Raw genomic sequence first — 12,299 nt, 5'->3', positions numbered from 1 at the left:
AAGTTCATCACAAAGCTCTTGTAGCTCGGTGGAAGCGACTGAAGGATTCTGTCAATGACCGCGTCATCCGGGAGATTAACTCCCAGCTGAGTCAAGCGGTTATGTAACCCAGACATAGTGAGTATGTGCTCACTGACAGAACTGTTTTCCTCCATCTTACAGCTGAAGAACTTGTCGGAGACTTCATATCTCTCGACCCGGGCATGAGCTTGAAAAACCATTTTCAGCTCTTCGAACATCTCATATGCTCCGTGTCTCTCAAAACGCTTTTGGAGCCCCGGCTCTAAGCTGTAAAGCATGCCGCACTGAACGAGGGAGTAATCATCGGTACGTGTCTGCCAAGCGTTCATAACGTCTTGTTCTGCAGGGAGAGCAGGTGCTTCACCTAGCGGTGCTTGTAGGACATAATCTTTCTTGGCAGCTATGAGGATGATCCTCAGGTTCCGGACCCAGTCCGTATAGTTGCTGCCATCGTCTTTCAGCTTGGTTTTCTCTAGGAACGCGTTGAAGTTGAGGACAACGTTGGCCATTTGATCTACAATACATGTTGTAAAGATTTTAGACTAAGTTCATGATAATTAAGTTCATCTAATCAAATTATTCAATGAACTCCCACTTAGATAGACATCCCTCCAGTCATCTAAGTATAACATGATCCGAGTTAACTAGGCCGTGTCCGATCATCACGTGAGACGGACTAGTCAACATCGGTGAACATCTTCATGTTGATCGTATCTTCTATACGACTCATGCTCGACCTTTCGGTCTTCTGTGTTCCGAGGCCATGTCTGTACATGCTAGGCTCGTCAAGTCAACCTAAGTGTTTGCATGTGTAAATCTGTCTTACACCCGTTGTATGTGAACGTTGGAATCTATCACACCCGATCATCACGTGGTGCTTCGAAACAACGAACTGTCGCAACGGTGCACAGTTAGGGGGAACACTTTCTTGAAATTATTATGAGGGATCATCTTATTTACTACCGTCGTTCTAAGTAAACAAGATGCAAAAACATGATAAACATCACATGCAATCAAATAATAGTGACATGATATGGCCAATATCATATAGCTCCTTTGATCTCCATCTTGGGGCTCCATGATCATCTTGTCACCGGCATGACACCATGATCTCCATCATCATGATCTCCATCATCGTGTCTCCATGAAGTTGCTCGCCAACTATTACTTCTACTACTATGGCTAACACGTTTAGCAATAAAGTAAAGTAATTTACATGGCGTTTCTCAATGACACGCAGGTCATACAAAAAATAAAGACAACTCCTATGGCTCCTGCCGGTTGTCATACTCATCGACATGCAAGTCGTGATTCCTATTACAATAGCATGAACATCTCATACATCACATATATATCATTCATCATTCATCACAACTTTGGCCATATCACATCACAGAACACTTGCTGCAAAAACAAGTTAGACGTCCTCTAATTGTTGTTGCAAGTTTTACGTGGCTGCAAGAGGGTTCTAGCAAGAACATTTTCTTACCTACGTTAAAGCCACAACGTGATTTGTCAACTTCTATTTACCCTTCATAAGGACCCTTTTCATCAAATCCGCTCCAACTAAAGTGGGAGAGACAGACACCCGCCAGCAACCTTATGCAACTAGTGCATGTCAGTCGGTGGAACCGATCTCACATAAGCGTACGTGTAAGGTTGGTCCGGGCCGCTTCATCCCACAATACCGCTGAAGCAAAATAAGACTAGTAGTGGCAAGAAAGTTAACAACATCTACGCCCACAACAAATTGTGTTCTACTCGTGCAAAAGGAACTACGCATAGACCTAGCTCATGATGCCACTGTTGGGGAACGTTGCAGAAAACAAAAAATTTCCTACGGTTTCACCAAGATCCATCTATGAGTTCATCTAGCAACGAGTGATCGGATTGCATCTACATACCTTTGTAGATCACGCGCGGAAGCGTTCAAAGAACGGGGATGAGGAAGTCGTACTCGACGTGATCCAAATCACCGGAGATCCTAGCGCCGAACGGACGGCACCTCCACGTTCAACACACGTACGGTCAGCGTGACGTCTCCTCCTTCTTGATCCAGCAAGGGGGAAGGAGAGGTTGATGAAGATCCAGCAGCACGACGGCATTGTGGTGGATGCAGGAGTCACCGCAGCAGGGCTTCGCCGTTCTACTGCGAGAGGGAGAGGTGTAGCAGGGGAGAGGGAGGCGCCAAGAGTCAAGGGTGCGGATGCCCCTCCCTCCCCCCCTTTATATAGGCTCCCCAAGGGGGGGCGCTGGCCCTAGGAGATGGGATCTCCTAGGGGGGGCAAGGGGTGGAGTGCCCCCCAAGCCAGGTGCCCCCCCCACCCTAGGGTTCCCAACCCTAGGCGCATGGGGTGGGCCAAGGGGGGCGCACCAGCCCACTATGGGCTGGTTCCCCTTCCCACTTTAGCCCATGGGGCCCTCCGGGATGGGTGGCCCCACCCGGTGGACCCCCGGGACCCTTCCGGTGGTCCCGGTACAATACTGGTGACCCCCGAAACTCTCCCGATGGCCGAAACTGCACTTCCTATATATAATTCTTCACCTCCGGACCATTCCGGAACTCCTCGTGACGTCCGGGATCTCATCCGGGACTCCGAACAACTTTCGGGTTACTGCATATTCATATCTCTACAACCCTAGCGTCACCGAACCTTAAGTGTGTAGACCCTACGGGTTCGGGAGACATGTAGACATGACCGAGATGGCTCTCCGGTCAATAACCAACAGCGGGATCTGGATACCCATGTTGGCTCCCACATGCTCCTCGATGATCTCATCGGATGAACCACGATGTCGAGGATTCAAGCAACCCCGTATACAATTCCCTTTGTCAATCGGTACGTTACTTGCCCGAGATTCGATCGTCGGTATCCCAATACCTCGTTCAATCTCGTTACCGGCAAGTCACTTTACTCGTACCGTAATGCATGATCCCGTGACCAGACACTTGGTCACTTTGAGCTCATTATGATGATGCATTACCGAGTGGGCCCAGAGATACCTCTCCGTCATACGGAGTGACAAATCCCAGTCTTGATCCGTGTCAACCCAACAGACACTTTCGGAGATACCCGTAGTATACCTTTATAGTCACCCAGTTACGTTGTGACGTTTGGTACACCCAAAGCACTCCTACGGTATCCGCGAGTTACACGATCTCATGGTCTAAGGAAAAGATACTTGACATTGGAAAAACTCTAGCAAACGAACTATACGATCTTGTGCTATGTTTAGGATTGGGTCTTGTCCATCACATCATTCTCCTAATGATGTGATCTCATTATCAATGACATCCAATGTCCATAGTCAGGAAACCATGACTATCCGTTGATCAACGAGCTAGTCAACTAGAGGCTTACTAGGGACATATTGGTGTCTATGTATTCACACATGTATTACGATTTCCGGATAACACAATTATAGCATGAATAAAAGACAATTATCATGAACAAGGAAATATAATAATAATCCTTTTATTATTGCCTCTAGGGCATATTTCCAACATGCTTGTGTGATCATGCACAATATGATCGTAGAAGACGAGCGTCCGGAACGTCTGTACGATCAAGGCTTTCAGTTTCAGGGTGAGAATGTTGTGCCTGAGCATGGAGTAGCGGCAACATTTGAGCAGTTCACTCAGTTTCATGAAGACATGCGTGATTGGGAAACTCACGTGCAACTGCATAATGATTTGGTTGAGCATATGTGGACTCATGTTGGCAACCAATAGATGTATCTTTTTTTATTCATTTGCAAAATTATGTGAAACATTTTTATTTTTATTTGGCATGTAAACTATACTATTTATTTGGGCGGACTATTTTGTTTGTTAAATTTTTATTTCACAATATATTGAATGCAATGCAAAATTGGGCGGCCAGCCGGCCACGCCTGCACATATGGGTCGGCGCGTTGGACGCGTTGCCGATCCATATGAAAAATAAGACGGACGCCGGGCGAATGGCCGACCCAAACGGACAAAAAACAGATGAAATCGCTATCCGTTTAGGTCGGCCCGTTGGAGTTGCTTTTATGTTTCTAGATTTTTTTAGCACGAACTATTTGTAAGTTGCATGAATTCCGAACTCGTGTGAAGTTGATTTTAGAGAGAATGCAAGTGCAGTTCAAGGCGCGGAGATGTGCACTTGATGAGCAACAATGAGGAGCGTGACATTGGTGAAACCGAGTTATTAAGAGCATCTACAGCCGGATGCCTCAAACCATCTCTCGTACGCCCGCGAACGCGCCCGGTCAATGACCAGACAGGAGAGAAAAAAAACACAACCCAACCGGATCCCTCATATCATTCCTATACGCCCGGGCTATTCGCGAACTCTCATATCCATCTCAAATATGGGGAGGATATGAGGGCTCGCGGACACGCCCAGACATTCTGCCACGTAGGATGCGGCCCCACCCCGGACCACCTTTCTCTTTCTTTATTCATTTTTTATTTCTCTATTTTCATCTCCACCAATCACATGCAAATGACTGGACATATGAGAAGAAAAATGAGGAGTGTGGCTGCGTGGATGGATAAACAGTGGCTCAAAACAGACACGCCCGGTCACAGATCGGACATGTCCGCAGACGTTTAAGGGGTCATATTTGCTATGTCTGGCTGTAGATGCTCTAAGACCTCATTGGAGATGTGAACAACGTGCGAGCCGTAGCGAACTGCAACATCCCCGGTGGAGGTGAGGAAGCGGGTTAACTGGTGCAGGTGGGGGTGTGCTATCTTATCAAAGAAATCTGATGGTCATGGAGGTTTAGAGGGATGGTTGGGAGTGGCGGTAGCACGGCGGTGAGGTGTACTGATGGAAAGGTAGCGAGGCAATGCGGGTAGGAGCACCACCAGCTGCGGGTGGAGGCTGGAGGAAGAAGGTGTTAGGGCATCTCCAATGTTGATCCTCAAATGGCCCGCATACGCCCAGACGTGTCTTGTTATCCAATGTGGTTTTGTATTGTTCTGTTCGATAGTCCGGACGGACTTTTTCCCACAATCCAGAGAAAACTAGGAAGGTTTTGCGGGCGTCCGAACCATTGCCATGTCCGCTTCTGACTGCCCTGGCCCGTGATTGACCTCCTCCCTCGTCCACACGCGCTTCCGTTCGATGCGGTGAGCGTCGCTCCAAAGCGTCAGTGCTGCATTCATGCCCGACCAGAGCGGACGTGGGCTCTCACTACCGTCAGCACTGAAGTGGCGCGCTGGCCGAGAGAGCGCCGTCCATGCCGCTTCCCGATGCACGCGACCGCTCCGCGTTCAAATGACACTGATACGTCTCAAATCGTATCTATATTTTTTTATAATTGCCATTATATTATCACTTTTGTATGAGTTATATACAATTTTATATTATTTTTCTGGACTAACCTATTAATTTAGTGTCCAGTGTCAGTTCCTTTTTTTGCATCTTTTTGGTTTTCCAGAAAATCCATACCTACAGAAGTCCAAACACGACGAAATTTTTTGACGATTTTTTTTGGACTATAAGAGACCTGGAGGCTTCGGAGGAATTAAGAAGACCCACGAGAGCCCCACAAGCCATGGGGTGCCCTAGGGGTAGGGTGCACCGCCCTAACTTGTGGGCCCTTTGTAGCTCCATTTTCCCTCTTGGCATATATATTCTCAAATATTTAGAAACCCTTGAAGTGTGATCCCAAAGAATTTTATCGCCGGCGCAAGCCTTTGTTCCGAAGTGATCCCGTCTGGAGCCCTGTTTCGGTACTCTATCAGATAGGGGAATCATTGGGAGGCCATCTTCATCAACCTTACTGCCTCCGTGATGATGTATGAGTAGTTCCTGTAGGACCTATGAGTCCATAGTAGTATCTAGATGGTTCTCTCTCACTTCTGATCTTTAATACAATTATCTTCTCTAAGATCCATCCAATATAATCTTTTGCAGTGTGTTTGTTGGGATCCGATGAATTGTGGCTTTATGATTAGATTATTCATTGAATTCTATGATTCTCTTGAAATTTCTTTGTTGCATAATTTCATAGTTTTGTATTTCTCTTCGATCTATTCGTCTACTTTGGCCAAGTTTGATTGATTTATCTTTAGCAAGAGAGGTGCTTTGTAGTAGGTTCAATATTGCGGTGATCTTGTCCAGTGACAATAAGGACAAACGCATGTATTGTATTAATGCTACTAAGGATAAAACGACATGATTTGGTCATTTTGATTGATCTTATTTTGTCTACATTATGTCATCTTTCTTAAAGCGTTACTCTATTTATCACGAACTTGATATTTTGAGATGCATACTGAATAGTAGTCTTGGGGTGGATGAGTAATATTATTAGATGAAATTGGATTAATGGTCTACTTATCATGGATGTAATGCATATGTATTGATTATGCCATGAATGATAACAATTATAACTGTGCTCAATTCTGTTAATTGCTCAACAGTAATTTGTTTACCCACCGTTGTTATGCTTTTGAGAGAGATGCCACTACTGAACCTATGACTCCTGGCTCTATTTTTCATCAATACTAAAGTCTCCAAAATTTCTCCTTCATTTGTTCTTTTACTTTTTGTTACTTTGCATGTCACTATCAGCTTTTAATCTTGTGGCTGACAAGAACAAGGGGACTGACGACACCCTTGCGTTTATTGGGTGCATGCAATTGTTTTGTTTGTGTGCGGGTGTTGTTAAAGTTGTCCGTGTGGTGCCTCCTACTGGTTTGATAAACCTTGGTTCTTAATAGATGAAAATATTATCAGCTACTATATTGCTTCACCATTCCTTTTCGGGAAAATCCAACGACTCCATCATAAGTAGCAGACATTGTTGTTCCGTCACCCTACATTAATGATATGCGGATGCCTAGGAACCTACTTGTCCAAAACATAATGAATTTCATCCGATTTATATGAAAAATGTCCTGATTGTAATAAATGTACTCCGGTTTATATGAAAATCCGACGTGCTTGCATGAATTTCGTCCGGTTAGTTGAAACCTGACTTGAATTGTATGCAGGCAGCATTGGATGGCCGCCTTCCGCATCCATGTCCGCGGATGGACTGCATGGCCCATTTCCCCTACCTCTCATGCCTTTTCTTTTGACTCTAAATTTAGAACTATTATATCCTTTGGAGCGAAAGTCTAATTTATTTTACTTTTTGCATATTCATGTTCCTTGTGACGAGGGCTTTAGAACAAGATCGCCCCTACGTTTTGATAAGTAAAAACCACATCAAGTTTCAACTACTAAAAGTTGATAGAGACGAATGATAAATTCATCGAGTTTCAAAAAATAAAATCCTAAATCCGAAGCTCTAACCTCTAAACCCTAAAAGCAAATGAAAGTTGATAAAAACTTAATATTTAATAAGGCCAGGGGCACCACCGTCAGCGAGGAAGAGTAATGCATGGTAGGTCGCCGCCACTCGATTCCCAAGAAGGACACCGCTCCTTCCTTCCCGCTGAAGCCAAGCTTGGTGGGTTGATCATCGTCGGCCGATTAGCCTCTCATGCTGCGGCGGCGGAGGCTGGGGAGGCAGATCTAGAGAGCGCCGAGGCAGAGCTGAAGAAGGCGAAGGCAAGAGCCGGGGCTTTAGTTCTCGGGACTCATGGCCGTACATGGGGAACGAGAGCCGATGATAATTTAAATTAGGTTTAGAGTAGGGTTTAGTTAAAAATTGTCCAAAGCATAATGAATTTCATCCGGTTTATATGAAAAATGTCCTGATTGTAATAAATGTACTTCGGTTTATATGAAAATCCGACGTGCTTGCATGAATTTTGCTCGGTTAGTTGAAAACTGACTTGAATTGTATGCAAGCAGCATTGGATGGCCGCCTCCCGCATCGGTGTCCGCGGACTGGTCCCACTGTCCGCAGATGTACTGCATGGCCCATTTCCCCTACCACTCATGCTTTTTCTTTTGACTTCTAAATTTAGAACTATTATATCCTTTGGAGTGAAAGTCTAATTTATTTTACTTTTTGCATATTCGTGTTCCTTGTGACGAGGGCTTTAAAACTACATCAAGTTTCAACTACTAAAAGTTGATAGAGCCGAATGATAAATTCATCGAACTTCAAAAAATAGAACCCTAAATCCGAAGCTCTAACCTCTAAACCCTAAAAGCAAATGAAAGTTGATAAAAACTTAATATTTAGTACCCCCCCCCCCTCACGCACATACACACACCAGTAATGAAGGGTGCCCCCGCTTGTGCATGCGATGCAAATTTCTCAGACCTAGCCCCAAAGAGGAACTTAGCAATCTCATGGGCCACCTTATTAGCCATTTTGCTGATCTTTGCCAGGGAGAAGCTCTGAAAACGACTGATGATCCCAAGAGCTTCCTTCTTCAAGTGAAGAGAGGAAATATCTATTGAGCATAATTCGTGAGGGTGATCTGGACTCTCGAGACGCTGCTGCTGGCGACCAACCGGAGTCGTTACCCTGAGTGGACGAAGGCCCGCGTATGTGAATGCTGTGTGGCGACCATTCTAAACAAGCTCCACATGGAGCCCGTGAGGCTCCATGGATGCTGCCACCGCGAATTACAGGAGCACAGTAACAGGCAGAGGCAGGATTGAGTTTTTTTTTTAGACAAAGTGGGGAAACGGAAGAGATGGTCGCGGATACAGAAAGCCCGATGCCTTGTCCGCACTAATCCAAAGCGGGTGGCCGTTTGTCGCCGACCGATCGTTACGCCGCACCAGCGATGACATTACCAACGCATTATTACCCTTTTTTTTTTTGCGGGGAGCACTGTGTAGCACAGTTCCGTGCATTTGCTTCTGAAACGGCAATCAGTGTCAACCCCTGCCTGGTTGACGTGATGTTTGATGATTAACAATAAGGGCGGATCCTTTTAAATGTCCGACCCTGAGCCAAACCAAATATAAGAAGGATCTAAGACGTAAACTAGCTGCCCGGGGTGTGGAAGGGGCGTCAGGCCAGGATTAATTAGCGTCCAATTCGGTAAGCAGTTGGATTATTCCGAATAGAGATGGAAGAGAATCTGAGTATTTCGCGCATGGGTTTCTCAACTTGGCACAAGAGAACAAAAGGGCATCATCCCAGTTGTGAAAACACTAGACTGACTGGACCGGTGTGGACGAGTCTTTGTCAGCCCCTCGCTCGTCGTTCTTGCTCACCGGAAACACGCCATTTCCCGCAGGGTGCGCCAGAGTCGGGTATCGTTATCGGAGGCCTACTTCTGATTGCAACATTGTTCTCCGGATGAAAAATGCGGAAGCTTCTTTTCTCGACGAAACATCCGTGACAAACTGCACACACACGCAAAAGGCGAAAGTTTCATCGCCAAAACGAGTGAAATTCTCTGTTGGAAAAAGCAAAAACACTTTTGTTAACTTTGAGAAGTGATGCCTTATTTTCCTTGCCGAAGTCTATCTGGTGTTCCGGTCACGAGTTTTCCGAGCTCGAGCCATTCCCGAAGCCTAGATACAGGGAGGTCAAATCCTACGCATCACTGAGTAAATAAGTAGTACAATCTGGGAAGACTTCAACTTGTTTTGCTTAGTATGTTCCGTCAGGGTGGTTGAGAGTCGTGGTAGTAGTAGTAGTTTCGTTCAAGCCAGTGAGACGGCTGGTGTATTATGTTTATATATTTTATAACGACTTGAGCCGGTCAGACGCTCATTCGGTCGTACATGTGCATCCCTACCTGAATACTACCTTGGTGTCACGACTTACGACCGACGACTGGCGACCTTTATTTTTCTATCTATGTCGTTTCTTTCAGAGTACAGAGAAGAAGGAAGCCGTACAACTCTCGCTACTACCAGTGCAGTACTGGTCTACATGCAAATTTAGGCAATTCGCAGGTTCTTTCCAAGCATGGACACACTGGAAAAAAGCACAAGGCAGGCTTCACCGGAAACTGCAACGCTACTACGTAGTACTAGTAGTACTAGCCGGTCTACAAATGGTGCTGATTTGCAAGGAATTTGCAAGCAGGAAAACGGCGGCGATAGGCTGTAATCCAAGGAGATGTGTGTACAGACAACAGAGTCGGTCACCCGGCAACTGGACTGAAATGACCGGCCACCAACCACCAGAAAAGGGCTGCAGCTTTGCGCCCAAACTAGAGTGCGGTATCTTATCTGCATCTGTTATCGTTCCCCTGTACAGTGCGGTATGATATCTGCATAAAAGGATGCCAATTTTTTCGCCAAACAGGGAAAGTGGATATTTTTGCTTAATCAGTCATGGCTACATCGGAGATTCCATAAATAGAGGTTCCTTATCTTGTTCCAACGCTGGATTTTATTTCCCCGGTTTCAACGTTAATATCTGGGAAAACTCTGTAAATCAACCGGCTGATCCCTTCCTCCTGTAAACCACCTCCTCCTCTCGACACGTGCCCCCTGTGGAGCCTTCCCACCACATCCCATTCCAGCCTTATCTTCTTTACAGGCTTCTTCTCCTTTACACATTTATTCATCTTCCTCTTTTCTGTTCTTCACGCCCGCCATGGAGAGACGCTCCCAGCGATGACCACCATCCCTCACTGCCGCGAATCAAGGGAGGTTTTGACGCATGCCCCACTGGCGTTGCAACGAAGCTTCCAATGGAAGCACCACCGAGCTTTTTACCGCTCATCGGTGCCGCCGGCGATGTGACGCGGCGCTCGACCACGGCCACCGTGCTGCAATGCAACCTCGTCGGCGTGCTCGCGCTGCGATGCAACCTCGCCGGCGCCGGAGCTGCAATGAAGCGCTCGCCGACGGCTCCCCATGCTCCGATGCAGCACTCTCGGGACGGTTCCCGGTGCTTCATCGCAGTGCTCGCCTGCAGCTCCCAATGCTCCGATGCAGCACTCTCGTGGTGGTTCCTTGTGCTGCATCGCTGCGCTCGCCGGCGGCTCCCCGTGCTCCGATGAAGCGCTTCCCATGCTGCAATGGAGCTTCGTCGGCGCCTCCTCGTGCTCGACGCGGCGCTTCCGGTGCTGCATCGCGGCACTCGCCGGCGGCAATGAAGCATCAACGGACCAACAGAGCAATGCTGGTGCTGCAATGGAGGGTGCTGCAGCTTCCGCCGGAGCTACATGTGCAGTGCGTTGACTCGGGGACAGTGCGTCTGCAGCACACTTGATGGCAGGTTGGGGATGGACGCGATGGTGTGGTACTTCGTGTAGTCCTGTCATGAGGGGATCGAGCGGCTGAAATCACAATATACCTGCGCGAATCAACAGCTGATCAGGCGGCTTAGGTTTGGCTGTTATCAGCCGACTGATCCGTAGCAGCCGCCTAATATCTGAGCTATTCCCCGGCTGCTTTGTTTTTCTTATTTTTGAATTTGAAGTGTCGCCATTTTATTCAGATATGCTCGGCTAGATCCTAGAGCACACCATTCACAATACAATCCAGAGGGGTTTGAAGCCATGTTTCACATATCCGCAGTTGTCCTTAGTTGAGATATGTCTGACGCTTTAACCGATCGCTGCACCCAACAAACCCTAAACTCCTCTTCAAAGCGGAGCAAGTCCTTCACTTCTTCAACAAGAGGCCAATATATAGTCATGTTTCTATCGGATCATTGAGTTTACCCCCCATCGCCTTGTTGTTGATCTCCACAATGAGCTTCCGAATGTCTTTATTCAAAAAAAGCTTTGGAATGTCCTTTTCCATTGCAATTGTATTGCACGATGAATTCTACCCGTTCATGGTCGGAGATGGGCAGGGGAAGGGTTGACTTTCTCTAGTGAGGGACGACCCATGATGGTCTTTAAGCACCGCTCTGTCTCCTTCCCTATTCCTCATTCTTCGACATCACCTTAATCCAACCATAGGTGGGAGGGAGCCAATGCTCCGTCTACGAGGGTTTGGGCATTATTGCCGCACCTCTGTATAACTTATGCCACTCCTCTATCAGACACCTGCTCAACAATTTTTTATGGCCACAGGTACACTTTCTATCATTCGCTTCATTCCTAGCCAATCATAGGTTGCTGAGCCCCTGAATTACCATCAATTTTTTCGCCACACCGGCATGACGTACCCATTCCATCATCCAGCTACGTAGGTCGCTTTGGAAGGCAATTGGCATCGGCAAGTTCGTTATGCAACCCCCCTTTTCATACTACCCATGTGCTACCATTAAATTTGTAAATCACAAGTCACCGTTGGACAATGTGCTTAGCATGAAAAATGGAGAAGAATAAGGAAATGTCCATTTTGTAGTCAGGCCTTTGTTTTAGTTTAATTTTCTCAGATATACACCATGTTACTTTTCTTCACGTTTTCTGTGGACATAAAAGCATTATCTTTGTTGTCATCGAGGAA

This window comes from Triticum aestivum, chromosome 1A, assembly GCF_018294505.1.
Source record: "Triticum aestivum cultivar Chinese Spring chromosome 1A, IWGSC CS RefSeq v2.1, whole genome shotgun sequence".
NCBI classification, from domain to species: Eukaryota; Viridiplantae; Streptophyta; class Magnoliopsida; order Poales; family Poaceae; genus Triticum; species Triticum aestivum.
The sequence above is the reverse complement of the archived record's forward strand: the minus strand, read 5'-3'. Positions refer to the sequence as shown.